We start from the raw sequence: 17,582 nt of genomic DNA on the forward strand, positions 1-17,582 counted from the left end.
TCAGTTGCACCTAAGCAAGGCTCTGGGCAAAACCTTTCTAGTTTGCTGTGAAGGAGAGCAAATAATAGCACTTCACAGGATTTTGGCACAGTTTCTTAGCGTAAGGTATGTTAGATGAAATTCAGAAACATGCAAAAGTAGGTCTTGCTTATTTTATTTCAAGTTTTCTTTATAGTTTTCTGTGAAACACTTTCACCTTGATTTTGAGGTGAAATCAAGCAGTTTAACTTCAATAGGCTATAGCCACAAGAAACCTTTTTGACTATTGAAATCCATGCTTAAATGTAAAGCATAGTGCATCTTGGACTTCTAAGTTAGTCGGAATGAAAATGTGAGCTTGACAGATTCTCTCATGTCCAACTTAACATGTACCTTAGCATACAGGTTTTCCTGGCTTTTCTCACAAAAGCAGTCATCCCACACTAAATTTTGTTTCTGTTCCTGGCAACCTTGCATGGTAAAAGAAGGGTTTTCCTGCACATGTTCTGCATCAGTTTGCAGGAGCTCTGATCTCAGTTTTACTACTCCAACTTTGTTTGCACATGAAGACTCTGTGGGGCAGGCTCAGTTACTGGAATGAAAATCCCTGCAGTACAGAAATTTGGTGTCACAGGTCAAAGCCTCAAGCAATAATTCATGTTTAGGGAGAGAAACTAATGGCAATGAGTGTGTATCTCACTGATTAGAACTTGATTTGGTGTTTTGACAAAAGTGTGGGTGCACAGAGGCAGGGTGGGATGTCCATTTTACCACTGTAAAAGTGCTTTAAAGCAGTGGTGAAGGTGCATCCTCAGCCTTTGCTCTATCTGTCAGAGCTCCTGCCTTGCTGCAGTTCCTTGTTGTTGCTTCTATTACAAGCATGGTTACTATTCAGAGCCTATTTTAGAGCTTTATGTGTATGATTTTGTTGTCATTAGGGCTGTGTTGCCCCTGGACCCTTCTGGTGCAGTGCAGTACATGCACTTTGCACTAATTGACGACTGAAGTGATATTTGTGTATGTCCAGAAATAGCATCAGCTGCAGGGTTTTACCACCTGCAGATGAAAATGTGAAACCCCTTAATTGACAGGTTTTTCCTTCCCTTCTTGTTTCAGCAAGGAGAGTTATGACTGAGCAGGCAGTCTGAGTTGTTTTAGTGTAAAAGTGTAAATGGCAAAGATGAATTGTATATCCACTTTCTTAATTTTGATGTAGCTGATTGTTACCAAGCAGTGTTTTAATTTCTGTGAGCTTGTCCAAGCTGAAGAACCTGTGTTAGTGCACTGGGAGCAGCTGGGAGTCAGGAGTGGCTTCCCTTCTGGCCAGGCTCCAGCATGAGCTGGGGAGAAGCCTCATTTTGCTCTCTCCTTGTATTGGATCATGTTTTAAGATGTTGGGCTTTGTGCCAACAGGTCCAGAAAAGACTTTAGTAGCCCCCAACACCTTAAATTTTAAGAAGTTTAACAGTTATGGAAGAAGAATTGAAAGGGTAATGGCCCTGCTTATACTCCCTCACCACAGGCCATTTTCCTTTAGGATGGGAAGGAGGGGGTAGGCAGGAGGAAGCAGCTGCAGGGCAGGCCTTGTACACTGAGGGGGTTTTTGTCTCCAAAGGAAACAATGCTATTGCTGCAGGGAAATGCATATGTGAGTCTGTCTGCCTTTCTGCATCAGAGATGGGAATGAGTTAGGACCTGTCATTTGTTGCTAGTTCTATATGAGCAAAGCCTGCATTTCCATCAACAGGCTTCCTGTGGCTCTCGTAAAGGCACCAAAGGCAGAGTAAGAATGGGCTCCTTAAAGCCAGGAGCTGACGAGATGTTTTAAATCATTTCTCACTTCAGCAACGAGCAAGTTTTTTGCATGGCTTCAGGCAGTTACCACACAACTTTGCTTCTCTGAGTTTAGATACCTGTTTAGCCAATTTTGGATTTGTGTGACAAACCTGTTCCACCACAGGGGTTCAGAAGGAAAAGTGCTTATAACCTTAGCAGTGTTCTAGAGTGGCTGTAGAACACTGTTCTTTGTTCCCCAAGATGCCACAGATTTGATTACTTGCTGTCATTTAGGATGCAGGCAGCAGGATTCCTTAAATTCAGAAGTCCAGGTTGAGTGGCAAAAAAACACTTCACTGAAATAAAACAAATACTTGAAGGCTTTCCAAGCTTTTGGAATTGTGCTGACCAGTGTTGTATGTTCCTTTGGTGGTACCCTCACCTTCAGAGCTAGAATTAAACCAAAGTTGTTGTCCAAGGTGAAATTCATTTGAACTTGTCTAATGTACTGCATTCAGTCTGTGCTGATGCTAATACTGAAAGTTCTTTAGAGGGAAGAAAAGCAACTTCAACATTAATAGCATTGTAATCAATTCTTACAGTGTTTCCAAGGCCAGAAGAGGCACTGTTAAATGAGGGTTGTCAGGTGCACAAAATGCTATGTGTAAGACCATGGTACACTAACTACTGTTACTGCTTTTAGAGGCACACCTGTGTCATGGTACAGGCATTTGTTCTCACTTGGGTTAAGCAGTCATATGCAGAAGAACTTGTGGTGTTTGGTGCAGGGAAGACAAGCCTTGGCAGGATGATATTTTCTTTGACCTATGTATTGTTATTTATCTAGTTATTTTAATGGATTTTAGCTTTTTTTTGTTGTTGTTTTTTTGTCTATTTACTGGAGCTTCTCTTTGAACATGTGTATGTACTGGAAGGAATTTGTTATGGTTGAGAAGTAGGGCTGAGAGCCAAGAAATCTTTTTGGCTGTGCCAGAGATTTTCTGTTCCAATCCTGGCAAAGTTTTCTATGACTTGGTCCTCAAGCTTCCCTCAACATAAGAGCTCATTCACTTCCACACTGTGATGTGAGGCTGTCTTGATTGCTGAATATAGCTGGAGCCCTTGGATAGAGAACCCTCTATTAAATATCATCTTGAGATGATTACAGTGGCTACTGAATGTGACAAAAATATAGACAGATTAAAATTCTGTGTTTTTAGATTAGATTCCAGCCAAGCAAAAGGATCCATTAAGAGACTTCATTTGTTTCACCTCCATAAGTCTCTGGAAAAAATAGGTATTGAGGAAGCAGGGCTGGCTATTTTGGTCTTCTCAGCTGTTTTTTGGGGCTGCCTGCTCAGGCTGAAGTCACTCTAAGACTGCTTCTGAGAACTGGCTCACTGCTGTCTTAAAAGGCAGTGGTGGTCTCCACCTATGCAGATAGAGTGAAGCTGTTAAAATGTCGCTGTCGAGGCAGGATGGGATGAGAAGACTCTGACTCATTATCATCATTTCCCTTTTTTGTGTTGGTGTGGCAGGCAAGTCTTCAAATGAGCATTATAAAACTTAAGATGAACAGAGTATTTTTAGCTAGCCAGCCTAATCCCTTGCAACTGTTGCAGAGGCAGTTAAAGGCTCCTCCATGTCAGGAAACTTGCTAGCTTAATGCATATGAAATCACACATACAAATTACAAGTAAAAATTGGTTGTGTAATTGCTTAAAAAGGGAAAAGGAAGCTCAGAATAAAATTATTCCAGACTTCTTCCTTCTTGTGCATTTGAAATGCTTCTCTTTCCTCTTTGAAATTGTTTCAGTTTCCTTTACAAGAGACACAGCTGCTCCTCACTTGCTTGTGGATAGAGGAAACAATTTCTCTCCCTTGGTATGACTTTTTAGGCTAGAGTACTTTTTTCCCCCTATGCTCTTGGGTTGATGTTGTAAGTCTAGTTGGTCTCATGGTAGACTAGTAGAGGTTAGATAACCTAATGAAATATTTTTGAGCTTTAATCTGTGGATTGGTTGGTTTAAAAGAGATGGACTAAAGAGCAAAGGAAAGGATCATAGAGATTAAAAGTGGATGATGAAAAGTGGATGTTTATGTTCTTCAGAAGGAAGGAAAATGGAAAAAAGACTATAAACAATCTTAACAGCATGTTTTTCAGTGGATAGGAATAGAATGAAAGGGATCTCTAAAATGTCAGGTAGGAAGAGAAATGCCTGAACTAGAACAAAATACCTGAGTTTCTAAACTCTTTTGCATTTTTTTTTTTTAACTTAAAAAAAGTGTTTATTCAGTTACTCTGCAAATGTGATTGAGAGAACATCAATACTTGAATTTTCTGTCTGCTGTAGATGCAGGAAATAAGTTAAATGCCTTTCCCAAACACTGTGGCAAGTTCTGGTTCTACTCAGTCTTATACTTTATAAGTCTCAGGATTAAAAATTCAAAGTTTGAGTTGGCAGAAATTTGCCAGATGTTCCATGGCTAAATTTTTTTACTCAAAATACTTTTCAAATGCAGAACATTACTGTTTTAAGAAAACCTAAAATAAATTTAAAAATCAATTGCTATAGTAAACAAATATTAGAAATTATAGGAAAGAAGAAGCTCATTAATTATTTTGGAAACACTTCCAAGCTTAGGGGGTGAAATGGTTGGGGTAACAGAACTTTAAGAAGAACCTCTGTATTTTGTGCAGTTCTAAAGCAATTGCTTACTATTTTTTGTATTTTTAGTGTAAGGTTTTGCCCAGCATGTGTGCTCTGGGCAGGATTAAGGTAGTCTGGTTCTGTGTCAGGATTACTGGTGGTACTGCACTGGTTCTTGAGGTTATGTTTTATTTTCATGCCAAATTACTTGCAAATATTGCATCCAGTGTTTACAGCCTCTTTCAGTTTTGGTCAAATGGAAGCTTCTGACTTCATATGCAGAGGATTTTAACTTCTATTTGTCAGAGGCAGCCAGAAGCTCACAGGCACATTTCTATACTGCTCTTTTTAAAGTACAACATTATGAAGTTATTTGAAAGAGTTTGCCATAGTGTTCAGTGAGATCTATGTGAGTTCATATTGTTTAAAAAACCCAAAACCCCATGATATCAATTTGGTTTCCTTCACAAAACTGGAATGTAAGAAGTTAAGGGGGGAAGAAAAGTTTTGCAAGAATTATTCAAGCTGGTAAGCTAATTAGTTTAGATAAATACTGACATGAAAATGCTTGTCAGGGGAGAACTGCTGCCAAAAAGCAGAACTTGTGCTTGATTAATGTGAAGAACTATTACTTTCTAAATGTTTGAGTCAGCAAATAACCTCTTTAAATTCTGCATGATAAGATCACTTAAATGATTATTTAGCATATCATTAGTACTGGTAAACAGCAATTACAAATACTTCAGCTGACTTTCACTTACAACTGCTCTTTCCTTCCAGCCCATATCCCAAAGTTTAATGGAACCAATTTGGTACTTTATGAACCATTTTACTGCAGTGTTGACCACATTTAGCAGTTGCTTTTTCAATGTGGCAATCAGCTAATACCTAGAACATAAGAAAGGAAATGTCAAAACTTTGGAGGATGGACAAAGGTCATGCTTCTCATATGATAATTAAAATATTTTCTGCTGCAGTCTTGGAGAAATGGAATGATGCTCTCAAATGCAAAACATAAATGGTCCTTTTTCATTGAATCTCTGTTAATAACCTTCCTGGAAGTGGCACGGTGTTTTTCTGGGAGACATTAGTTTGAGAGGCATTATTTTGACTGTGGCAGGAGAAGGAAGGCTGGAACCCACATCTCATGCCCTGAGCAAATGCTCTTGTTATGAGGCATTCTTGTCCTTTACCATAAGGGAGTGGATGAAAAAAAGGTGCTCCCTCTGTGGAAGTATTCAAGCCCATGGGGAGATGGGCTTTGAGCCGCCTGTTCTAGGCAAAGCTGTCCCTGCCTCTGGTGAGGGTTTTGGAACTAGGTGATCTTTAAAGTCCTTTTCAGTCCAAACCATTCTGTGATAATGTTATTTAGCCTCAGAAAAAGGCCCTACAGTGAGAACAGAAGCTTTGTGCTGCAGCTCCTGGGGAGATATCCTTGGAATAGTATTTTGCTCCTCCAATGGAGGTGGTAGAGGAAACTCCAAGTAGTGTTGTGCAGCCTACAATGTCCTGCACATACCTTGCTCAAGTCTCTGCATTTTGCCAAACTTCTTCAGCTGTTGTCTGTGGTGGTTTAGTAGGTTTGAAGTACCTGTTGTTGTGGAAGGATCACAAAGGTCCTCCTTCTGCTCACAAATGTTCCCTTAACTTTCTCTGTACTTCTTGAATTCCTTGGGTTCTGATACAGTTTTTTATGGTTGATTTAAACAGTTTAATTGTGGGCTGTTGCTTGAAGTAATCCTACTGCTGCCCATTTAAGCCTCTCTGCTTCTTCCCTTGTGCTGTGTGTGCATATGCAGTCAGCAAATGAGGATAACTATTTGGTTTAAAACTAATCCTAACAAATAAATAATTTGCAGTCATAGCTGTGCTAATGCTAAAGCAAGGGATGAGGCAAAAAAGTGCAGATGTGTAACTTGGAGAAGCACCATTGTGCTTCAGCTGATTTAAGCCAGGGGTGAAACTGTGCTGGACGTGTTATGGCAATGTTCAGCTTTGAGGCTTTCAACTCTGTATTGTTTTGATTCTTAGCCAGACATTAGCCTAGTGTTTGGTGGTGTGAGGTTTAAAAGCCTCAGTTAAACTCAAGAGTGAGCTCTGTGCTCCTGGTCTACTACTCTATAATTTATTTTCATGTAAACTGTTTGGAATGATGATATTTATTATGTATTAAAAGACAGCCATGTATGCCTAATTGATTTTTTCACAAAATAGGATAAAAATGAGCAGTAATAAAGACACAGTATGTATAGTCATGCTTTCTTACATAAGATTGATAGGGTGATAAAGAATGACAGCTTTCTAGGCAAATATCCAATCCAGAGTGCAGTGTTGGATGCTTTGGACCAACAGTCTTCACTCTTGATATTGTTTTTTGTTGTCTCAGGCCAACCAGTCTGGAGAGTTAGAAAATTACAGACAAATAAATATGCTGCAGGTACGTCGTATCACTTGCAGTTGTAAAATGGATAGAATAGAGAGTCGGGTAGCAGGGAGAAGGATTCAGGTTGAGATTGTCATTTGTGGCATTAGTTTGCAGTCTCTTATTTCCTTGGAAGTAAATTATAAAATCTGATTTGTTTTTGCTGTCACTCAGTCATTGATTTCTGTGCTTCAGAATAGCTATAGAAAATTCCCACTGAATGACAAATAAAGAAACAGTTGGATACTTAAAAAAAAAATACAGAAGTCTACAAAGCAGAATTCCTACTGGATTGAAATACCTTAGTTGATGTGCCTTGTATGAGCTTTTCTTAACAAGTCATTTATGTCTAAGGCTTCTGGCTGCTGTTCTGCTGTGCTTGTGGGCTCACTTTGGGTATTGGCTTCTTGATGAGTTTGACACCAGTATGTTTGTGGTGAAGGCAGTGGAGCTGTCCATTACAGACCCTACACTAACTAAAAGCATTTTCCTTACAATGAAAGTAAAGATGGCAGAGTAAAAGTGCATTCAAATTAAAGTAACTCCTTTAAATTTGACAACTGTTTCCATGTGTTCTTTGTCCATCTTTCTCTGAAATATCATGAGTGTGTATATATGCACAGAAAAACTTAAGTATATATACCCTAAGTCAGTGTGAAAATGGTCTGTTTCTTTACCAGAAGCAATGTGGCAAAATCTCAAGGTCAGCTTCTGTTTTTAAATTTTTCTTTTATTCTTTATACTTTCTGAAGTAGGCATATTATCCTGATTAAAATGCAACCTAGATCTATGAGAGTTAGGATTTCTTAATCTCATGTGAAAGTATGTGAGAGGCAAGTTTGGGAGAAATGGCTGAACTCAATTCAGGTTTTTTCTAGGGCAAATGTGAGAAGCTGTAAAATTAAACAGAACTTGGAATTGCATTATTGTCTATGTAATGTGAGACCTTTACACACTCTGTAGCTTGAGAGATAAAGGGAAACATTTTAGGGGGGTTTAAAAGCACTTTAAAATATCGTGTCAGGAGAGAATATATTCCCAGTCATCATAACCTTCCTGTATTTGCTTGCCCCACAGGACAAGTTCAATGTGGTCGTTTGTAACTTCAGTAAAACAGAGGTGAAATACTTGGATTAAGTCATGCACAATGACAGTTCATGGAGTGATCAAGACTTAAAATGAGCATATGATGCTTTTTAAAACATTGCTTGGTGATCTTCTGTTTTGAAATTCCTAAAAGAGATGCTACAAGCAGATCGGTAGTACTAGCAGAGAGGTCAAAATACTTTGGTTGGAAATCATTGGCATATGTGGGGTTTCTGCAGGAGTATGTTTCAATGAAATTTCTTCCAAAAAGGCTGACTGAAGCAAAAGAAAAGTTTTGAGAAGCTGATTAAGCTTTCCTGAAATGTAAGGGAGAAAAACTAGTATTAAAAGACTTGAATTTTCTCAAATTAGGATGCAAAGCATAGTGGTTGCCTCAGAAATACTGAACTTAGGCTTTATTTTGTTTACAAATGACCAAGAGTTTCTCACAAGAAAAATGCAGAGCTTTGATATAAAAGCACATTGTCATTGAAGGATTTCAATTTTTCATTTGTGTTTTCTAGCAGGATGTTCGTATTTAATGAGATCGGGGAAACATTTTTTGGTAATTTAGTAATTAAATGCACCTTATCACCTAAGTCAGTTTTACTGCTTTATTGATATGTACTCTTCACGTATTGCCTAATGACATTGTTTTATTGCTTCAGAGAGTCTCATAAGTTCTTTCTATGTACATGGTGCAGTTTTTAATTATATGCCAAGGTCATATAATTAAAAGGAGCAAACATTGTACAGAGGAAGGAGAGAGCAGAGGCCATCAAATTTTCTTGATTTTAAATCCACTCCCTACTCAGGAGAATCTGAGCACCAAAAAAAATAAAAAAGAGGGGCATCAAAAAAGTCTTGACAGTCTTTCAAATCCTTTCTTTTGAAATGTTGGCATTTTAAGAGGAGGCTTGGCTTCCTCATTATTTTTACAAAGGCCCAAGACCCACATGTCTGTGCCTTGGCAAGATTTGGCTTTTTAGTCCCCAGCTGGGTGTGTGCTTCTCAATATGGCTTTTGTAGAGCCTCTCTGAGGCAACTGGTTGCCCTCATGAGTCTTGCACAAAGCTTCCAACCCAAGTTCTGCCTTCAGGTTCCACAGCGGGTGGGCAGAGGGACTGCAGGTGGGATGCTGAGTGTGGGTCCTTCACTGCAGAGATGTATAGCACAAAGGTTTCCTGTGGGGAGGGAGGTTTCTGCATTGGTGCAACACAAATGTGAAAGGGGGGGTAGCGGATCTGGTTTGTGGTGTTTTGGAAAAAAACCAACCAAACATGATCTTTATCTTTTTAGAGCTGTTGATTTTAAACCTTGAAGATAAATGTTGTTTTCCTGCATCCCTATGAATGCATCCAAATAGAAATGCACTGGGCTTTAAACACCCTGCTGGAGCAGGGAGGTTGGAACACATGCCCTGCTATGTTCCCTTCCAACCTTAACCATTCTGTGGTTCTCTAATATCCCACATGATTTTGCTCTAAATATCCAAGGGGGAAATGTTGCTCCTTCAAGTGTGTTTTTCCAGAGCCTGATCTGGCCATCACTGATCAGTCTTCATAAAAGATTCTTGTGTGGCCATGAGAAAAGGCACTGAATAGCACGTCTTACATTATCTTCTGAAAAATAGTACTGGCCTGGTTTGCAGAAATGTGAGCTCAAACTTCTTGCAGATGTTGATGTGGTCCAAGTGTGGTCTGCATTTACCACATCCACACACTCATTTAGGTATTAGATAAATTGTTTAGATTTTTTTGCACCTTTTTATTGGTTTAGCCCTTCTTTGCCAGTTCAGCTACATTTGTTGGTCTTACAAAAACTTAAAGCTGGTATGTTGCATTGTTGTAAGGTTTATTTAGTTTTCTTTTTAAGGATCCTAGAATAACTTCATGGATATTCCATGTATATGGATATTCCAAATATTCTGCATTTTAGTGTAAGATACTTTTGACTCCTTATTATTTGCTAAGAGATGCTCTTACATTTGATAATAATAGTTAGAATTGTTTCTCTTCTTCAGATCTATGCAGAACTAATGCTGGCCTAGTAATTCTGCTGACATAGTAATTTTTGCATTGTTTCTCCTATGGTTATACAAATTTACATTTTGTAGTTATGGAAGCCAACTAATATTGTAGATCAGTGACATGACCCTTGAGATGAGTGGTGGGAAGTGAAGAAATAAGCACAAAACAACTGGGGTGGTAAGGAGATCAGCACTTTTTTTTTTTTTTAGTAGAAAGCTCTGTAGTATCTTTTATCCATTTTAACAAGGACAAGTAATGACAGGACAAGGAAAATGGCTTTAAACTGAAAGAGGTTGGGATGAGATTAGATATTAGTTGGAAATTCCTTACTGTGAGGGTGGTGAGGGACTGGCACAGGTTGCTCAGAGAAGCCATGGATGCTCCCTCCCTGGAAGTGTTTGAGGTCAGGCTGGATGTGGCTCTGAGAAACCTGGTCTAGTGGAAGGTGGCCCTGTCCATGGCAGGGGGTTGGACTAGATGACCTTTAACGTCCTTTCCAACCCCAACTCATTCTGTGATCTGCCTCAGAATTAGCTGCAACACTTTGAGAGAAAGCAGAGTAGAAAAACAATTGATAAAATAATAGAGGTGTACAATTACTAAAAAGTGAGTATGAAACAGGTGTAACAGAAGAAAAATGGTTTCCAAGTTTTTGTTTCAGGTCTGATAAGGTAACTTATTGAAAAGTTTGGGGTGTTTCTAGTGATTTTTATACTATTTTGTATCACACTGTCAAAATTTAATATATTTTTTTCAGTTTAGGAAGAATGCTTTGTTTTGATTTCTAATGAACTCTAAATAATAGCCCAAGACTTTTTTTAACATTCTCTTGTTAATTTGATTTCCAGTGCAATCTTCCTTACCTCTGTTACGCTGTTATTTTGACTGATTGTTAAATAACTGCTTGTAAGGCAGAGATGCTTAATTGGAAATATCTTCTTAAATTCTGCCAGGTCTTGTCTGCCTTGAGCTCATACCTGGGTATAAACTACTGAGTCTGAGATATCTCATAATGATAGTCATAAAAGTACTGGTTTAAATTGAGATCAAAACTCTTCTCAAAGGGTGGATTTCTGCCTGAAATGTTGTAACATAGTTTTGTTACAGCTTCAGGTTTTTCTTCGTCACGTCAAATTTTCTTCATATTGAAATGTTTTCCAGAATTGGTTGATAAATCTATGACCTAACATGGTTTTCATGCTCATGTTGTCATGTTTTCTTACAAAACATGACATATTGCTTTTGGAACTACAATTTGTGCCATTTTTCTCTTCTAGATTATATGAAGTACAATACATGATATTTATAGTCCTTTTTTTCTTTTAAATATTACAAGCAGTCTGCTCTTAATGGTTTGAAGAAATGTAACAGCTCCTATCCAGTACTAACTTTTCTGAGGAATTGCTCAGCATGCAGCTTAGTCACATCCTCTGCAGATTATCTGTTATATCTTTTTTTGCTCAGTCCATAATTGGTTGATTCCTTGGTTACACTGCTAAAAGATATTCTCCTGCTCTTTCAAAAACTGCTGTCTACAAAGTTTCCTGGCACACTTACTGCTTTTAGGTTGATAAGAGAATTGTTTATGATACAGTGTACCTAGAAATTGGAAAGAACACTAATCTTGAAACTGAATCACAGGCTTTAACTGAAAGTCTCAGAGGCACTTCATTGTCATGTTTCCACTTGTACTTGTGAAAATATTTCCCAGAACCACACTTAATTGTTGTTCTGGGGCCTGAGACTGTGTAAATGAAACTGATAGAAAATGTGATGTGATACTATGACAATTTGATTGTTACAATAGTAATTATGTAAATAAGTTGTCTTTACCAAGATAGTAATTTTGTGACCCAGAGTTCTTCTGAAGAAAGAAGTGCTTTAGTGCTATGTTGCTCCCCAGTGTAAGAATTTTTCCTGCATAGAAATAACTATAGAACTGTTATTTCTAGTTCCTTGTGTTAGTTTACATAATGGTCCCTTAAAGCAACTCTCTTCTGCTTCCTGTGCTAAAAATCTTTACACCCTGTAGATTTTTCACAGCTTAAAGCTGCTGGAAAAAGTTTTCAACCTCAAGATTTTTTTGTTGATATATATTGTCAATATATATCAATATACTATATTGCTGATATAGATATATTATATATTGTCTATATATTGTTTGTATATTTTGTTAATATATATTTTCAATTCCAACAGTCAAGTGGTTCACATCAGGTGGGTTTTGGTTAGTCGTACACAATTTCCTGTGCAGATAGTGGCAGGAAACTGGTATTGATTCAGTTGTCTTTGAGACCTTTGTCTCTTGCCTAAGAATCTTGAGATATGTCCAAGAATTAGTCATACTGAAGCCTGGCTGCCCTGGGAGCTAGATAATAAACTTGCTAATTACTTCAGATACAGATTGTTTCTGCAGCAGCACTGCCAGTGCAGAACACAGATCCCTCTGGAAGATGTTCATAGCAATTATTTTTGGGAAAAAAAAGGTGTGGCAAATGAGCCTAAATTATATTTTCTTGGATAATGTTCAGCAAAAAAAAGCAATGGTTGCTGTATTTTATCATGCTTTGTGTACCTGCACATGCACTTGTGTGAGTTGAGCAGAAAGTCTGCTGAAGGAAGTGGTGCAAGAGCTGCAAACGATGTAGTAGCAGCCTGCCCAGAGTCATCCTGAGCAGTGTAAACAAAACAGTTGTATAAAAGCATAGTTCTGCTTGTAAACTGTCTTGCAAAATTCCTTCCAAAGTGATTTTTAAAATGTTAGTCTCACAGGCTTGGCAAACAGGAGCAGTCCTAATGACCAGGGTTTGTTTTTTCAGTATTCAGCTGGTGATTGGTTGCAGAGCCACAAACCAGTAACTGGGTCAGAAGTTCCCTATTTGCCAAGCATTATCAATGGTTTGTGTAATATTTTTGAACGTAACCAATAGCTTTAGCCATTACGTTGACAGAAGGTCTATAATCTTTATGGTTTAAAAGTGTTTTCACATAATTCCTTCTGCATTGCTTGGAAGGGTATTTTCATGATGCTCTTGTAGAGTGAGGTGGGTCCCATGGACCTTTGCTAAGAGATGCTCTTAATCACAGAGAATTGGTTAACTGGTGTTCATTTGGTGAAGAGTCATTTCAGGAGTAGAGGGGCTGAAAAGTATGGTATTGATTATTCTGAAATAATGTCTGACTTTTAACAAGATTTGCCAGGTCTTTCCAGAGACTTCTGAGGAAGAGTAGACTATTGCAAAGCTGTGAGGAGAATGGATTTGCAGCATCATTTAAAGCAATGAAGTGTAAGATGCATATCCAGACTCTGGCAGCCTGGCTTTCCTTCTCTGGAGAGATTTGCACTCCTTTATCACTAGATAAAAGGAGATCCTCACAAAGCTGGATGACTCTTAAATGCTCAAGATGAGTGGGATAGGAATAGGACTTGTATTAAACATACACACACTGTAAGGAGTTAAAAGCAGATCTGCCAGTATTCATAAATGAATTAAACTATTAACACTGTAGTTTTTAATGTTTTTCTTTATAAATTTTGTAAAACAAAGCCCCAGTACAAACATAATTTATATAATACAACTCTTGTGTGAAATTAGGACACACTCCTTAATTTTGTTGATTTTTTTCATGATCAGTACTATTCCAGTTTAGACTGTGATGTCTACTTTGACTTAGCAGGTCTGAATTATTTCAGAATTCTGGTAACTAATTGTCACGTGAAACTTCTGAAAACATGGTTGCAAGTAAAAGCCAGCATTCTGGGCATGCAGTTCTCCCTTGGGAAAGAGGGTTGGAAATAGCTTGTGCTGATCCACTCCTTGCACTTCTATTCCAAAGCTGTCAGTTCTAAACTGGCCCTGTTTTGCCTTGCAAAATCACTGCCATCTTTTATGACATTATGAAGAACATGTCTTAACATTATGTGTTGTATTGACTGGTTTCATAAGTTGAAAACAAGCAAAAGAAAAAAAGAAAGCCCAAGGCAAAAATAACCTCACTACCTGAGGGACCTTGGCATTGAGATATATACATAGTTAAGTGCTAAACACTGCATTAAAATTTAATGTGAACAGATCACTAAAACCTGAAAATATATTAGGACATTATTGCCAAGAACAAAAACATAAAGCATATAGAAAACAAAAGTTTTTTTTATTAGTGGGCTACTAATAGCACTCTTTAGAGTAAAACTACTCAGGGCTTTTCCTTCTGTGGTCAAGTAGATACACCCAAACCCCAGGGTGGCTCTTCCCCATATATAAGGATTTAGGGGTTTTTTAATCTTTTCATGGAAACCAAAGTCAAATTAAATGTGTAGTTGGGATAGAGCCAATACAAAGATGGGGAAGCAGGGAAGCACATGTGTATCCTGTAGTTTAACTGTAGCCAAATAAAGAGTAGCAAATAAAAAATTCTGCTTTTTTTTTTTCCATAAAAGGAGCTTTCAGATGGGGAAAAACCACTGCAGATGCTTGTGATGGAGGTGGTGCTGCAGGGAAGCATCCTGAAAAGCCACTCTTAACAAAGCCCCACTTAATTCACAGAGTTTAGCCTTGGAGAGTTTTTTAGCCCTGAGTATTTTGAGAGGGAACTGAGTCAAATTTCATCCTTATTCTTCATTCTGGTGCTGGTGGTCTTTTGACCCTGATAAATTTTAAGTGTTCATTTCTTGCTTTCTCATTTTTTGGACTAATAAAATGGGGTTTCTGTAGCTATCACAGGGAGCTCCCCTATGAAAATCAACATTTTGCTTAATTAGTGAAATTTATTCTATGGCTGCATCTAGTAACATTGATCACTTACTGAGCATTAAATTAAAGCAAAAAATTGCAATCTCCTTTCATGTTAAAGGAATGCTTTGGAGGTGACCAGTTCACCTTAAGTGCTGCTTAAAAGCTTTAAAAAGCAATATGAAATTTGCGAAAGATAGCACGAATAACATCGCTTTAGAAATGAGTTCCTGATAAACATTCCTGTCCAATTAAGCTGGACCCGAGGGTTAAAGTTCTTTTGTGATTATTACTTAAAGGACTGGTAATTGCCTGGTAAATGATGTTGTATTTCTCTCATTTGAGTGTTGAATACCAAATTGCGGGACTGAAGCTGAAGTTTGCCCTGATAAGCTTGGAAACGCCCTGCAAGCTGCAGATGCACTTTGAATTCACGGAGTGGAAGCGTTTTTTTGTGTTTAAGGATAAAGAAAGGAGAGACAGCTGTAATTAAACGCATCAGTTCTACAGCGTGGGGGTAGTTGCACTTGAGAAAACTCCTCTCTTTGTGTTTCTGCATTGTGGCACACACAGTGTTTTTGTGAGGCATCAACCTTGTCAGTGCAGCAGCAACTTCTCCAACTATGTGGCCATGCACTTGGAAAGGTACCCGTGACAGTGATCTGGGTCCCTGGGGAAAGAGCAGAGGGGGCTGCACCTGGAGTCTGAGAAAAAGGTGGACGTGGTGGTCAGCAAAACATCCACTTTAAATGTCACCAGGTCTGAAAGGCAAATAACCTCTTTCTGCTTGTGCACCCGCAGGGCTGACAAGTTTGTGCAGCCAGCAGAGGTGACAAGGCTGTGGTTTGCCCAGGGACATACATTGAATGGGGCTTTCTCACACCCTGCCATTGCTGGTGCTGGCAGCTCTGCACTGCTGGACCAGCTGGGTTGCAGCACCCTCTTTGTCCTGCCACCTTTTTAACCACAGCATCAATTAGTATTTATGGGAACCAAAAGAGCTGTATTGGACTCACTGCATCTTGCTGTTTGGGCTCTATAGGTAGATGTTTCTACACAAAAACATCCTCTTGCTGAAGGTAGCCCAGCTAAATGATAGAAAGCAGCAGTCAGTTCTGTACATTCCTGTGAGATAAAATTCTACACACTAATCAGGTTATGCAACATGTTGTTGTCAGTAAATGCACAGCATCTGTATTTTGTGTTCTGCTCTGCTCCCAGCCTTCATGGTGTGGCTTCCCTGTTCTTAGTGCTTGTTCTGGCTCTGTGATTCTCTGCAGAGCAGACTTAAATCTGGGTTTGCTTTCTCTGTTTGCTTTCTGATGGTTTAGTTGACTTATGTGGAGGTTGACTGACTGTTGAGGCTGGCAGGTAGAAGAGGAGTGGAAATGATGCAGAAATAGGCAGATCCCTTCTGTGTATAGAAAACTGCTGTGTCCCCATACCTTATCTAATGGAATCACACTCGGAATAATGTGAGCAAAATTGGAGCAGGAGTGAGAGAGGACCTGGAACTGCTGGTCTGAAGTGCTAACTCAAGAATAGTAACTTTGCTTCTCTTTCTAGACCTCTCATTCCCTTTTATCAACCCCTTTTTCTCCTTAATTAAAAAATACTTTTCCAGTAATTAATCACTAAAATGTGATATGAGTGAAGTAGGGTTCACTCTTAGTCAAGATATCTCATCAATGATTGCTCTGGGAAATAAATTTGGATTCCTCAGAGCAAAGTGAAGTGCTAGTGAGAATAATAAAAACGGAAGAGGCCAAGTAGCCATAAGAAAGAGAAATGGAGGTCATGTGCCTGTGTTTCCAGTAAGGGCAGCACACAAGTGAGAAGTGTGTGCACTCCTAAATGGAGAAAGGAAATTAAGGGGAAAATGATGCAAACCAGCTCAAGAGCTGAACTGATTGAGAAATTATGGCAAAACAGTCATGTGGTTATAAATCAGTTACTGTTGCTTTTTTCTGCTGTGAATGAAACAGCTCCAGTATTGCCAAAATCATAATTTAAAAATTGCAGTGTGAAAAATTGTAAATTTTGTCACTCTCATCCTGTTACTCTGAATTTCTATTTAATGCACTTAAAAAAAGGTGTTGTTTTTTTTTTTTTTAAGGAATAAATCTAAATAAGGAATGTCTTAATGTTAGTTTTAATTATAGTAAATGTAGTATAGTTTTACTAGGCTATTTCTTATTGCCTTAGCCAGGTGATGCTGCATGTGTTCCATGTGTGCTGTGCTCCTGTTCACAGCTGTAGATTTCTCATCTGTGCCAGTGAATATTAATATTAAAAATGTACATTTAGAAGATCAAACATACCAGGAACCATCAAACACTGCATTGTGTACAGAGTGATGAGCTGACAGATGTTACTGCTGTCTTTTGGGAAGGTCGTTTGAGGAAAATGCTGCATATCTGGTTTTGCTCACTTAATCCTGAGTTTTATGGGCTGCTTCGCCTGCCTCTAACTCTCAGGAAGGCACATATTTGCTACTGAAATGTTCTGTTCCTTTAGGAGTTCTGATGCTGCACTGGTGAGAGGCAACATTGTAATCAAGGATGAGTCTCCTGTTTAAAGAAAATAAAACAAACAGAAACCATCAGCCCTGTGTGTTCAAATTTATTTATAAATATGGTGTCAAAATATTTTCCCATGTAGTCCTGCTGTCTGCATAATTCTACTCTGCGTGTGACACACAAGCAGGCTGAGATTTTGTTTCTGCAGGACTGCTATTTATTACTAACATCAGCAGAAGGGCTGATGTGGTTTCAGCCAGAACCTCCTTCATTCCACTTATGTTCTTTCTGCTCCTACTCTCTCACCTCCTACCTCGAGCTCTTAGTTTCAGATATATTCCAGAGGACTTGGTTAAAATACAGATAGGCTCAAAGCAAAATTAGGGTTT

At 38.6% G+C, this 17,582-nt stretch overlaps 1 protein-coding gene across 1 annotated transcript in view; it reads left to right on the forward strand.

The window, feature by feature from the left end:
• RB1 (RB transcriptional corepressor 1) overlaps nt 1-17,582 on the forward strand; it is a 71,733-nt gene that overhangs the window by 45,349 nt on the left and 8,802 nt on the right. The gene's annotated exons all lie outside the window — the stretch shown is intronic.

This window comes from Lonchura striata, chromosome 1 (genome assembly GCF_050655825.1).
Source record: "Lonchura striata isolate lonStrDom1 chromosome 1, ASM5065582v1, whole genome shotgun sequence".
Classification (NCBI taxonomy): Eukaryota; Metazoa; Chordata; class Aves; order Passeriformes; family Estrildidae; genus Lonchura; species Lonchura striata.